Below are 15,417 nucleotides of genomic sequence, written 5' to 3'. Positions count from 1 at the left end.
TATGAACTCACCAAGATATGCATGTGTCAGGAAAGACTGAGCCTTGAGGCCCTGGCAAATTTCCTTTTAGCTTTGTTTCCTGCCTCTATCTTATGGATGTTCCTCAGAGTTTCATAATTCAGTCTCTCAAACCCTGACAGTGAACACTAGGAAGAAACTGGCCTTGTTGGCTTGGTTCATCACATGTCTTCAGCATCGATACATACAGGGCTCTCCATGGAGGGGGTGTTGGACCTCTTCTTCCCAAGTCTAGTGATGTCCTCACTTTGGAATTCACATCCTCACCCTCGTGTGATCCCATTCCCTTGAATGTGGTTGGGACCTATTGCTTGACTTCAGACAATAGAACTTGGCCAAACCAAAGAGATGTCACTTCTGTGACTTGATGGATAAAGATTTTCAGCTCCTGGTTTCTAGCTGATTCTTCCTCTTGACTTCTATGCTTTCCTGAAGAAAGTTGGCATGCTGGAGAAACCCATGGAATGGAAGACCAAGGTCTCCTGGGTAGTAGCAAAGACCTTGATGGTGACAAGATCACAAAGCTTAGAAGTGGATCCTTCTTTAGTCAAGATAGGGATGGATATAGCCCTTTGCTTATAGATCCCAAAGCAGAGGACTCAGCTCTCCTGAACCTGGATTTATGATCTAGAGAAACTATGGGTCGTAATATAATAACTACATAATGTGCTAAGCCACCGAGGTATGGGTTATTTGCTATGCAGAAACAGACACTTGATACAGGTAGGCACTCTATATATCTTTGAGGAATGATTCAATAAAAAAGATTAAGTGGAGGACTTTACTTCATGGTTCATTGATGGCTGGTTCACAATGACAGTGATAAATCTGGCCTTGAAGAGATTCAGAAAGCAATGTAATTGTTTATGGTTAAGTTACTTGTGCAATTCAAGTTTACAAACCTTGGAAAAATTCTAGAGATGAATACTAGGGAATATTTTATGGCCTAATCCCTTCATCTATGCTTACAGCAGAGCAGTGTCCAGTGAATGGCCTTAGCCTCTCTTTGTTTTTAAGATAATGTGTGTTTCCAGGGAAGAATGTGTAGTCCCGCAGAGGACCCTGCACCTCTAGCCTGGGAACAGCAGCTTGCTTGGGTTTTTTTGGTGCCCTAAGTTTCCTTGCTATGACTCTGTTCACGCCACCCCCTTTCCTGTTGTGGGTAGCTGTGTGACTAATGAAGGTTCTGAAGCCTTCCTGGGGATGGAGAAGGAGTACTCATTTTCTCCTCACAATGCGTATCCTGTCTGTCTTGAGGAGATCATTGTGCTAAAAACAACACTCATCTTTCCCCAAAGAATACAAATCTCATTGCTGAATAGATGCTATTTCTCAGTATATTTCCATTTTCCTCTCTGTTGCCTAGTAGGGAAACTACTAATTTTCACTGTAATTGGACAGGAAATTAGGAGAGTAATTGTGCTGGGTGGTTTTATGTCAACTTGACACTGGCTAGAGTTATCTGAATGGAGGAAACCTTAATTGAGAAAATGCCTCCATAAGATCTGACTGTAGGGCATTTTCTTAATTATTGATTGAAGGGGGAGGGCACAGTCCATTGTGGGTGGTGCCATCCCTGGGTTGGTGGTCCTGGGTTCTTTCAGAAGGCAGGCTGAGCAAGCCAGAAAGCAGAACTCCTCCATAGCCTCTGTATCAACTCATGTTTCCAGGTTCCTTTTTTTTTTTTTTTAGTTCCTACCCTGACTTCTTTTGATGATGAAAAGGGATATGGAAGTGTAAGCCAAATAATCCTTTTCCTCGCCAGGTCGCTTTGGTCATGGTGTTTCATCACAGCAACAGAAACCCTAACTAAGACAGTAACTTAGCCCAAGACTGATGGGCTCAGCAGTTTCTATGTTATCTCCTTCTCATTTAAATTTACCTGGACTAAAACATTTCTGCCACCATTGGCTCTTTAGAACTCCATGAAAGCCCTCTGTGGTGGAGAGATATTTTTATGTACGTGCTATAGCTGACAAGTTGAGCAGTTTGTCCAGGTGCACTTTGCTATGTTAGGGAGTGGAAGCTATGCCTAGGCTATTGAGTGGACAGGACCCTTACACTATTGAATGGGCAACCTCTATACATAGGCTATTTGTCCATTTAGAGCAAAGACCAGGAACGGCAGGAGTAGGACCAGTGAAGAAGTCATTGCACATGAAATTCAAGGGACCTCAAACCCTCCCATTGATTGAGATAATATTTTGACACAGTACTTCTAAAATACAAAGATAGAAGGGTTTTAAATGAAGGTGGCTAGTATCAGTGGGTCTTCCTTTAAATTAGGCTCTGCTAGACCTAGGTGGGCTATTCGCTTTCTATCTCTTGCCATTTTTCAGGGACCCCAGGTACCTTGTGACCTGTTCCCTCCTGTCGCACAGATGAAGCCCAGCAGCCTCCTCTGTAATGGTGACTCTCAGCAGCTCTCTCCTCTCAGTTGACTAGGCCTTCTTCAGGTGCAGACTCTGCAGAACAATCTTCCTTCCAAATGAAATTCCTCCTCCCCACCTCTCCTCTCCATGCAGCCCTTGGCACTTCCGTTCTGCGCGCCATTGTTGTGGATTTGTTTTCCTGGATATCTCATAGACATGAAATCATACAATAGGTGGTCATTGAACATGCATTCCTTTATTTAGCATTTAGCTTTTAGGGTCCACCCATATTTTAGCATGAATCAGTTCTCCATTTCTTTCATTTTATAGATATTCTACATGTTGACTATCTGTTAATTAATGGGCACTTTTATTGCACCCACTTTTTGACTATTGTGAATAATGCAGCTATGGACATTACATACAACTTTTATTTAAATGTCTGTTTGTCAGGTTTAGGATCTATATCTGAATGTGGATTTGTTGAGTCATTGAATGATTAACATAAAGAATCTCCAAATTACTTCACACAGTGACTGTGACATTTAGCATTGCCATTTAACAAGCTTAAAAAAATCTAATAGCATAATTAATGAAAATTAAAACTACACCTACTTCAAGAACACGTGCATGTCTAAGACATTCCTAAATCTGTAAATTCACCACATGTGGGTGTTCCAATAGCTAGAATGAAGCTGTCAGTCATGAAGTAAACTTTGCATCAATTTTCTTCCTATTCATTTTTGGAGATCTCTAAAAATCAACTGAAACCCTTGGCTCTGTTTTTCTAATGTTTAAGTCTTTAATGCCTGGTGGGATTTCTTAGTTATCTTATGATCAGAGATTTATGAAAGGATATGATCCCACTGAATGGACCTAGATGTGCTATTCTTGGAAAAGTGCCCATAATGACTATCGCAACTACCTCTAGAACTCCCTATAACTCAGAGTCCCAGAGTTTAGTCAACCACTTGAATAAATGGCCAAATCATAACCACTTTTCTTATTTTCTTCACATCTTAACATACTAGAAAGCAGTGGCTCCTTAGATAGCAATAAAGTGACTTTGTGTATGCAAGGTGAAGATCATGATCAAGACTTGGGTGACCTTAGCAAGATATACTACTTCTATGAGACCAAGAATAGCCCTGTCTTGGCCCATTGTGGGAAGGCATGTGAATAATCTGCACAGGTTGTTACTCCCATTACACACACACACACACACACACACACACACACACACACACACGCACACACGCACACACGCACACACACACACCACCCTTCTTTACTGTGTCCAATTGTGTACCTCCAGTCATCCTATTAACTCCTTTTTCATCCTTCAAATTCTTTCTCTCTGACATCACCTCACTGAGCTCAATGCACAGTCTACCAAGCCCACAGCATCCTCATCATGTTTGTGTATCAGAGCCAAAGTATTAGGAGGCCCATGTAGCTACTCCAAATTGCCATTGAGCTTTGGGACTGCTCTTTCCTTTCCCAGAACTTGGCAAGTGTGTCTAGGGTTAATGGAAGGCAAGAAGGACAGGATGACCCAGGACAAAACCCGGTGCTCCCATTGTGAACAGCTCCCAGCACGAGTCCAGGATCCTATCCATCTACAGTGTAAGTCTGTACCTTCAAAGTAGCTGTTTCTCATCAGCACATTTGAGGGAATCTCAAATGCCGAATTCAGTGACAATAACATCAGGCAAAATGACCAAGCTTAGGTTTAAAAGATCACCTCAAAGTGGAAAAGACATCGTTGTCTACCACATACATGTGATCGAACCAGGACTCGTGTACAGAGAGGATACCTCTTACACCCACAGCACTGTCTACAATGCACTGCCATTGTCCTGCACAGGTCTCAAAGACAAAGCAAAGGGAACACTGACTATTGCTGTCTAGATTTGTGCTCTTCCTTCTCTCACATGTGACTCTTTCAGGAGAAAAGCATGGAGTTGGGTGTGATGTATTTTGATTCATACCAAGAGGCTTGGGTAGAACACTGAAAAAAGACAGAGATGCTGACAATTCCAACTCAATAACCTCTCCTCTTCTGTCCCCTGGATGCTACAGCAGAATGTGTGTATCAGGGAAGATGTTACCTTCCGAGCAAAGAAAATGCAAGCTTGTTGGTGAAAATCACCCAAGCCAATGTGTCCTATGTCATCATGGCTGGGTGCCACACTTTATCCATTAGTGTTAAGGTAAGTGCTAGGAAGTAAAAGGCTGTCATGGGAATGCACTGTAGCACAGCATGGAAGCTGGAGTGAGTTCAGACTTTTTTCTAATAGAACATTGGTTTAATTTTGCTGATGACTATTTTTTTCTTAAATTTTCAATTAGATTAGCTGGCGAAGGCGGCCCGAAACTTGTCTGAGCTGAATCAATAGCTCCAGTGTAATAATAAAAGTATATTTAAAGTACAAAACAAGATGAAAATATTTTATTATGGATACTGCACCGGCAGAGGTGATTTGAAGTATTTGTGCTTTCCCCAGCCTTGCCGAGGATATTGTAACAAGCGCCACAGCAGGAGAAGCACAGCAGGAAGCCAGTCCCTTGTTAAAACATCGACACACCTTAGTAAAAATACATTGTCCTGAAGGCTGCATGGACCTGTTAGACTTTTTCCTGATGTGTCTGTATGGTAGATACTGTCCATCACAGCAGGTCTGCAGGGCCCCACTTGAGCACTGAGGGCAGCAGCCAGCCTTCTTACTAGATCGCTCAATTCCCTCTCCTAACAGTTAACACTGGATATCACTCTTAGATATGGACATAGTTTACAAGCACTTACCTCTCTCCATAATTCTTCTGTTGTAATTCAAGCAAAAATTGTAATGACGGATAGCAATTACATTTCACAAATCAGCTTGTTCCTCTTTTAAAAAATACCTCAACAAAAATAAAGAAGGGCCTGAGTTTCCAATTAATTGAACATGAAAATAGGCTTTGGTGGTTAATTCACTGTGTGATTTAAACATGAATCTGCAAAGGGATTTAAAGAATTAGAAGAAATTGCTCTAATAAAATTCCCATTCCCAACTCTATTAAATTTCTTTGGGATTATTTTTTTAACTCGGTGTTTAAAATTACATTTATTTACTTATGTATTTATTTTGTGGGATGGGTTCACATACCCTGGTGTGAGTGTGGAGGCCAGAAAATAACTTTTGAGAGTTGATTCTCTCCTCTACTGTGTGGGCCTCATGAATTGTACTCTGGATGTCAAGATCGGTGGCAAGTGCCTTAACCCACTGAGCCACAAAGTTAGCCCATTTATTTCTGTATTGTTTTGGTTTTTTATTTGTTTGTTCTGTTTCTTATATAGATTCTTGATATATAACCCTATCTACCTTATTCCTCATTTATGCAGTCCAGGTTGGTCTCAAACTGAGGAAAATTCCCCTGCCTCCACCTCTGAAGTGTTGGGATTATAGATGCCTGCACCACCATTCCTGGCTGTCTGGGTGTTTATATTTAATAAACAGAAACAATATTGTTCAAAATCATAATTTCTTCTGGAGCTAAGAAATTGTTCACAAATGTATGAGTTAACCATAGGAAAACATCAATATCATTAACAAATGTATGTAGAATAAAATGTTTCCTTATATGAATTAAGCATATAGTCTATGAGGTAGTATAAACATACAGTTTTACACATGTTAGGGCCATATAAAAGATAAGTATACTTAGAAATGTAACAGAAAAATATAAGTGTGATTTTGTCATTTTGCTCAATTAGTATTTCATAGAATTACAACAATTCAATCTCAAGGAGTGAGATTAACATTCAAAGTCTTACAGGTGTTAAGAAAAAGAAATGTTAATTTTCATATGTATTTTTATTCTTAGAGCAAAGAAAATGCAAGCTTGCTGGTGAAAATCACCTAAAGCCAACGTGTCCTATGTCATCATGGCTGGGTGCCATACTTTAACAGTTAGTGTTAAAGTAAGTGTTAAGAAGTGAAATGGCTGTCATGGGAACGCATCACAATGCAGCATGACCACAGACATCAACCTCAGCCCTCCATGGGCACATTCAAGCACATGTACACGCAATTTCACACACAGGTTTACATACACACATATATACATGCAAGAATAAATATAAATAAAAACAAACTTTTAAATAGGAGATTAAATTCCTTGATTAAGTTAATATTAAGATGAAATGAGGTCCTGGGTGGGAACATGGTACTTGGGATCTCATGGTACATGATGAATCATTACTAAGTACGTAGTGTGATCTTGGAATGTATTAAAAACACAAAAACACATCTTCTACTTTATATTTCTCCTTGCTTTGTTTTCCCTCTCTACTTCTTAATGCATTTGTCTACTCTGTTGTTGCCGATGTCGTTAATATCTCCTTCCTTGGCTAATGACTTACAGGAATGATTTTCACAGTGAGCCTTGTGAGATCTTTTCAGGGAAAGTTGAGGTTGAGGCTTAGGAGGAGAGAAAGCTATGGGGCACAGATGAAGGCTTGCTTATCTCCATGTGTGCTGATGACTATTAGGACAAAGTCTTTCTTTGATTTCAATGGGCAATTTAAATTGAGCATCCATGGAGACATAGCACTTTCAAACCAGTAGTACTTGAAGGTGAGAATTTATGTCATAGGGTTTCTCTATTTGGGGATATATTCTGGTATTGGTTTGGAGTTGGAACAGGAACTCAAAGGTAGGAACCTGGAGGCAGAAGCTGATGCAGACAGAGGTCATGGAGGAATGCTGCTTATTAGCTTACTCATGTCTTGTTCAGCCTGTTTTCTTACAGCACCCAGCATCACCTACCCAGGGATGGCGCTGTCCACAGTGAGCTGGGCCCTGCCACATCAATCATCAATCAAGAAAATTCACCACAGGCCAATCTAGTGGGGGCATTTTCTCAACTGAGGTTCCCTTTTCCAAATTACTTTAGTTTCTGTCCATTGACATAAACGTAGCCATCACATGGTAGAAGGAAAGAAACATGTTGTTGTTGTTTCTTCGTTGCTGATCTATTGGCTGGGCCAGCAACAACTAACAACCTAAGGATCAATCATGATTAGCACACAATGCACTACATGGAATATCAATGCAATATAAGGGAACTTTGGATGCACACAAGCAGTAGAAACCCAAGCATCTTCATAGCGTTCATGATGGTTTTCCTAATTGGATTTTAACTCTGAGCCTATATGTATGGTAGAGATTTTGTCTATTTTTAATCTCTGTGACAGATACTCAGAAGACATAGTATAAGGGAGGAACAAGGACCTTTTTTGGCTTATGGTTTCAATTCCTAGTTAGTTGGTGCAATTTCTTTTAGGGCCTCAGCAAGGCAAAAGCATAAGGAAAGGCACGGTGGTAGGAAAACCATTTACTACACGGAAACAAAGAAAAAAGAAAAACAGGATGGGGCCAAGGCCAAGTTATATCTTTTACAGACAGCATGGGAGACCCACTTCCTCCAGTTGAGCCCTGTCTTTCACTGTTTCCTCTCCAAAAAGCCCATTCAACTGTTGAAGCCATTAATGGATTAAACATCAGTGACACCCCCAGAATTTTGCTTTACTGATTGTAAGTGTCTTTCAACCTAATCAGGCTGAAATGAAAACTCACTATCAACAGTGCACTTACCTTGTTCTGTATTACCTTGTGAGACCTATGGGAGCTGTGTCCTGTGTGGGTGGTTGGGATACTTTTTCATTTTCCTTACTGGTTAAGTCAAAGAAGGGTAATTGAGAGTGGGTAAGCTTATTTTTCTGTAAGTAGAAACAATGTCTAGGAGTTTTAATGAGACATTTCAAAGTCCTTGTTAATTTATTCTTTATTACTTTTACATATTTCTATTTTGTCCTTTTCATAATTGAGTTGTGGGCATTCTGTATGCCTTTGGCCTTTTGAAAAAGATGAACTTTTGTACTCTTCAGAGATAGAAAGCAAATATTAGATAGCAATAGATTCATCATTAAATTAGCCACCAGAATGAATCTGACTGGGGTACTCTAAACCTAACAGACATTCATTATTGGGATTAGGAGAAAGTATGTCTCTGCTAGATAGTTTTATGTCAACTTGACAAAAGCTAAAGTCATCTGAGAGGTGGGAACCTCAATTAAGAAAATGCCTCTATAAAACTGGAGTGTAGGTAGGCCTATAAGGCATTTTCTTAATTAGTGATTGATGAGGGAGGGCCCATCCCGTTGTGGGTAATGTCATCTCTGGGTATCTGAGGCCCAGGGTTCTGTAAGAAAGCAGGTTGAGCAGCCATGAGGAACAAGTCAATAGGCAGCACCACTTTATGGCCTCTGCATCAGCTGCTGCCTCCAAGTTCCTGCCTTATTTTAGTTCCTGTCCTGACTTCCTTCAACGATGAACAGTGATATTCTCTCCAACTTGCTTTATGGTGTTTCACCACAGCGATAGTAACTCCAACTAAAACAATGTCCTTTTCTCTTCATCCTAAAGTCTGCTGGGGAGGATCTTGGTATTCCATATTTTTTTCCTATTTTTATGAAGGTTCTTTGGAGTTAAAAGGGCCCTGACTATTCTATTCCTTTCTTGTCTTCGTTCCTCTCCACTGCCAGTCCAGTCATTTAAGTTGTGTTTTCCAGGCCCCATGGGAAAGTGATATGTGTATGATCTACTTTTATTGGCAACACAGACTGCCACAATCAAAAGCTCTCTGTCCAGTTATTTCTAGGTGATGGTCTACGTATAGCCACAAACAAGTGTAACTATAACCTGTTACCAACCCTGTTCTTCCTTTCTGAACCTTCTAGCCTGTGTACATACATTAGATTGGCAGTTCTTGTTGCTATGAGTACTTGGAAGGATTGGCTAGGCATTCTTATTGAGCATCTTTTACTGTCAAGCTTCCAAGTCAAGGAGGTCACCAGGCTTTTTACTAACTTTGGTTCGTGTGTGTGTGTGTGTGTGTGTGTGTGTTTGTATTTGTGTGATAAGTATAGAGAAATAATCAAAGTGTCATTATTTGTCTTACAAAAGTTGCCTTCAATTATGTATATTTGCATGTATTTCTGGAGAATTTTCTTTGTATCTTTTCCCATGTAAATTTCTGTATCATAATGAAGGGGTGTATAAACTCTTTGATTGTAAAATAAGTGTGAAATAATTAATTTCTTTAAAATAAAACTAGCATATTACCTTAAAAGTACTCAGGTTGGAGGAAATAATGATGGCCAATTAAGAGAGGGAAAATAGGTTGAGCTATAAATATATTTACTTGTGGGAGCCCAAATTACTCAGAGTCAGAGAATCTGGGCTTGCTTTACCTGGCAGGGCTGCATAAATGGGATGATTTGACCACAGACGTGGTTATCAGGTGTTTGGAAGTGTCTATACTTGGCTGTATGGTGTGTTTTGATAATGCACAGGGGAGGTCTTTTGCCTCTCCCTTTGGCATTGTTGTAAAAAGCCCTTTTGAATAAATGAAGTGGCTGGTGGATATTGACTCAGGCCCTCCCGAAACTATCCTGTGTTTCTGTCTTTCTCCTCATCGTCTAGGTCTCTCTTTGTATCTGATATTTTCTTCTCTCTCTCTCTTCTCTACCTAAGAACTCTTCTAAAGGTGAAAGCAGGTCGAATCTGGACTCCCACAGTCTCCCACATTTGCTAATAAGACTTTTATCAGTCAAGGTTTGCATAGGAACACAGATGGCACCTTCAAATCGATAGTCTGAGAAGAATATAATAAAGGATTTTATAAGGGCATGTGCAACCTTTAAGAAATAAGGCACAGCCAGGCAATGGTGGCACATGCCTTTAATCCCAGCACTTGGTAGACAGACATAAGAGGATATCTGTGAATTTGAGGCCAGCCTGGTCTTACATAGTGAATTCTAGGATAGCCAGAGCTACATAGAGAAATTCTGTCTCAAAAAACATAAAAACAAACAACAACAGAAAAAGAAATAAGGCACAATGCAACACCCCAGAGCTGGAGGAGTGAGGGACAGGAGGGGCCTGCCAGTTAGAGACAGGAGCAATAGGCAGAACCCAGGAGAGTGGTTGGATAAAGAACCTACCTTTGAAGAAGAACACAGCCAGTCCAGATGTCCGGGCCTCAGGAAAATGCAGGACAAACACTGTTACCTCAAGCTCCTCCCTTGCTCTGTACTTCTTCCAGAATTCCTAGATTATCAGAGGAATAGAAAAGAGAGCCTACCAAGGCAACTCATTGTCTTTGGACTTAGAGCAGGAGGTAGAAGATAAAGTCTTGACCCATAGAAAAGGGATGGTCAAAAGAACCTGTCGGTCAAGGCTTCCCATTTCTCATTGCTAATCCAGTTTACAAGAATGGCAGACAATCACAGACCTTGGTGGTAGACTATTGGAGAAGTTCAAAGATGGCAGTGTGGACTAAAAAGAAAAGAAAGCAGAAACTCTTCATCAGAAACCTTTACACACACCCATACAACAGGCAAGATTGAGCAAGCTTCCACAGTTATTTTCCAAATTCTGCAGGATTTGAAACCGAATAGCATTGGTTAACTGATTAGAGTGTCCATCTCTGGAAAAAAAAACAACTGGATTCTTCCTCTGTCAACTGTTATTAACTGCTCATAGATCTCCATCTGGGGGTAGGGCCTTGTAAGAGGTCCCCCTTCCACACTGCTATGTCAACTGATGTCGTTGTTCACATCTTCTTAGCTAGGCAGCCATATTGTTGAAATTTCATGGGTGTAGCTTCCCTTTCCTCTACAGAAGATTCAATCCCACAGCCGATATCCTGGTCCACTGGCTCTTACAACCTTTCCGCTTACTCTTCCATGATATGTCCTGAGCCTTAGACACCAGAGTTGTGCTGTAGATGTATCCACCGGGACTGGGGACCATATAGTCAGTTGTTTTCTGCATTTTGACTAGTTATGGCTGTCTTTAATGGTCTCAGTCTTGTGAAAAAAAAGATATTTCTTTGATGAGGGTGGGTATACGGATATGTGGGTATAAGAATGAGGATTGAGAATACAAATAGAAATTATACTGGTTTCATAACCTAACAACAGCTTGTGCTGGTGAGGGCATAAAACCTACAGGGGGACTTACTATAACCAGTATTTTTAGACCTAAACTAGTCTATATATAAACTGATTTAAAATATCTGTGTATCAATTACTAACAGCTATCTAAAGAAAGAAGGTCATACTTAATGTTTCTTTTTACTTGATTTTTCTTTTATGGCAAAGGTTAATCCAAACCTTGGCATAAATTTTGTTAGCAGAACAGACATTTCATCTCTGTGCAGAGACTGTGAAACTCCCTAAGGATTTTTAATATTTTTATTTATTAATTTCCATGTATTAATACTTTCTTAATTAATTTTAAGTATATGTTTAGGGGTATTCCCTTTCTAAACATCACCTATGTATTGCTAGAAAGAATCCTCCAGTAAAGACATCTCTTTGATCAAGAAAGAACATATGTTAAAAAAAAGTTTGAAAACTAGTGTGTCTTTTAGATGAAGAAATTTCACACACTAATTAAAACATGAATTCCATTCAGTATGTGCTTTAACCTGTCAGTATATCACACACATACACATACACACACACACACACACACACACACACATACACACACACACACACACACACACACACACACACACACACACACACCCCACACTACTACTACAGGGAAATTAAAATATTGTACATGCAGTTTAGTTCTGGTTGGTCATCCGTCTTCACTATACCTCTTAGATTTCTTATTATCATGAGTTTTACAACCACAAAATATATTTATTCCAGTCAATGAACCCTGTGTGCGCTAGCAGGGAGATGATTCCTTGTGGAGAGTGAGTACCTAAAATAGGCCGCGTACCATGGGAAGGAGAGAGTAACCCCTGCATTGTGATTGAGATAGTCTGAGGAGGAAACGTGAGTGAGAACAGCAGCATATCAAAAGGCTCCATCTAGGTTCTTTATCTACAGAAACAAATAATTGCTCATGTGTCTGCATGTCGGTGTGCCTGTGTGTTGTGTATGTGTGTCTGTGGGCCTGTGCCTGCTTGTGTGGGGGTGCATGTGTACATTTGTGAGCAAGCATGTGGAGGGCAGATATTGCGGTTGGTTTCTTCATCAATCACTTTTGACCTTAACTTTTTTATTAATTAAGTTTTTTCATTTATTTTACATCCTGATCACAGTTTCCCCTCCCTCCTCTCTTCCCATTCCCTCCCCCCTCCCTGTCCCCTCTCCTCTCTACCTCTCCCCCATCTCCTCTGTCTCCGTTCAGAAATAGCAGGCCTCCCATGGGTGTCAACCAAGCATGGCACATGAAGTTGAGGCAGGACCAAGTCCTCCTTCTGCATCAAGGCTGGGCAAGGCAATCCAGCTTGGAGCCTAGGTTCCCAAAAGCCAGCTCAAGTGTCAGGGACAGGTCCTGATCCCACTGCTAGGAGTCCCACAAACAGACCAAATTACACAACTGTCACACACATGCAGAGGACCTAGGTCGGTCCCATGCAGGTTCCCTTGCTATTGGTCCAGCTCCCAAGAGCTCAGGTCAGCTATCTCTGTGTGTTCCCCAGTCATGACCTTGACCTCCATGATTCATACAATCCTTCCTCCCTCTCTTCCACAGGACTCTCTAAACTCAACCCAGTGCTTGGCTCTGTACCTCTGCCTCTGCTTCCATCAGTCACTGGATGAAGGCTCTATGATGACAATTAGGGTAGTCATTAATCTGACTACAGGAGGTGGCCAGTTCAGGTTCTCTGATGACGATGAGGGTAGTCACCAGTCTGATTACAGGAGATTGCCAGAGTTTTTACTCACCTGTAAAAACAATGACATCATGAAATTTGAAGGCAAATGGACGGAACTAGAAAAAAAAAGTCAATCTGAGTGAGGTAACCCAGACCCAGAAAAACAAACATGGTATGTACTCACTCCTAAGTGGATATTAGGTGTAAAGCAAAGGAGAAGGAGGCTATAATCCACAGCCCCAGAGAGACGAGGTAATAAGAAGGGCCCAAAGAGGGATGAATGAATTTCCCTGAGAATGGGAAATAGACGAGATCTCCTGGGTAAACTGGGATTGGGGATGTGCATGGGGTGGGAGATGGGAACATGATGGATCAGGTTGGGTGGTTTGGAGGGTGGGGTGGAGGAGGAGAGTAATGAAAGAGATGTCTTGATGGAGGTGCATTTTGGGGTTAGGTAGAAACCTGGTGCCAGGGAAACTCCCAGGAATCCACAAGGATGACCCCAGCTAAGACTCCTAGCAATAGTGGAGAGGGTGCCTGGCCATTATGGTTTTTTACGTGTGATCACTCTGCACTTTAATTTATATATAAGAATGTTTTTGTTTGCATGCACCTGTGTGCCCTGCATGTGTGTATGGTAGAGGCCAGAAGAGGGCTTTGGATCCCCAGGGACTGGAGCTACAGATGGTTATAAGCCACCTTGTGGGAGCTGGCATCAGCTAGGTCTTCAGGGGAGTGCTAAGTACTCAGAACCACTGAGCCGTCTCTCTCCAGACCACCACCTTCTTGTCTGAGAGAAAAATCTCCCGCTGTATTTGTGTTCACAGAGTCAGCTAGACTGGCTGGGCTATCCAGCAAGCCCTGGAGATCCCCATCTCATCCTCCCCAGTACACGTGCGGGGATGGGGGGTGGGGGATGGGGTGGTGTGCATTCGGGTACTTGTGTTTGCACTACAAGCACATTTACTGACTGTACCATGGCCCCACTGTTTAAATACTCACTTGATTACTTTAAATGCAAGTGTCATTTTATTTTATTTTATTTTGTGTGGATATTTCCCCTAAATGTGTATGTGCACTGTGTGCATTCCTAGTGCCTGTAGAAGCCAGAAGAGGGCATCAGATGCCCTGGAACTGTAATTATAGATAATTGCAAGCTACCACGTGGATGATAGGAATTGAAGCCAGGCCCTCTGGAAGAACAGCAAGCGCCCTTACCCACTGAGTCAACACTTCAGCCATAAGAGTATAATAATTTTATCTAGCTTTAACTAGTAGAGTAACAGTGATTAAAATGCGAGATTAAGATGGCAAATGTTTGCAATATAAAGTCCTTCCTCTGCATCCTGTAGGAAGTCAAGTATTTACAGTGAAGGCTGAACAGAGCAGTGCAGAATCTTAGGTTAGCAACAGGCTTCACGTCGATATATTTGAGATAGACTGCTTTAGCTGAGTACACCTAAATCCTTAAGGGGCTTCCCTATTGTGGTAACCACATGAGTGATCAGTGAGAAGCTAAGCACTAAATGTGGAATGTGGCCTTTGTAGTTTTGCCAGTTACAGACATTTCAGTTGTCACTAACACATGTTTTGAAACTACCACCGAAGCATGCGATATTTTACCTTCAATGAAGAATGTTAAGGAATACAAGAGCTCTATAGTGATTGATTTTAAGAGAATGAGAAAATGTAGGTTCTGTATGGTTTGAGGAGCCTCCTTTGGTATCTTGAAGACTCTGAGGCATGGGCAAAGAGGGTACATTAGTTGCTCAAGATCAGACACAAATGAGACCAGCATTCTAGGGTACCATACATTTCCTCCACCATCAGGGTTCTAGAAAGCTTTTCTAGGGCCCCTCTTCCTGCAAGCTACCCCTGGGTTGTCTTCTTTCTGAGTGCCACCTGCTCATTCCTTTCCTTTATTCAGGAAGCTACTCAGAATCTTTCAGCTAAACGTATTTCTACAAGTGATTCCAGAGAAAGTCTGTTTGTGGGACCATACAACCCCGACTGTTCCAGCCAGAACAGGTCATTTAGACTGCCCATGTCCCGCAATTATTGAGCAGATGGGACACAGCTGTCCCTTGATTCTCTAGGAAGTGATTAATATTTTAAAAGCTTTGTAAACCAACTTTCCAAAGTATCATTTAAAGTCCTTTCCTTGGTTAAGTATCATTTATTTCTTTTTTCATTGTTTTAGAATTTCATACAGATATATGTGCTTTGATCAAATCTACCCACCTTTGCTGTGACTTCAAAATTCCTTCCCTAGGCCCTGCCTACATTGTCTTCC

This window comes from Peromyscus eremicus, chromosome 13, assembly GCF_949786415.1.
Source record: "Peromyscus eremicus chromosome 13, PerEre_H2_v1, whole genome shotgun sequence".
NCBI lineage: Eukaryota > Metazoa > Chordata > Mammalia > Rodentia > Cricetidae > Peromyscus > Peromyscus eremicus.
This window is presented reverse-complemented; position numbering follows the sequence as displayed.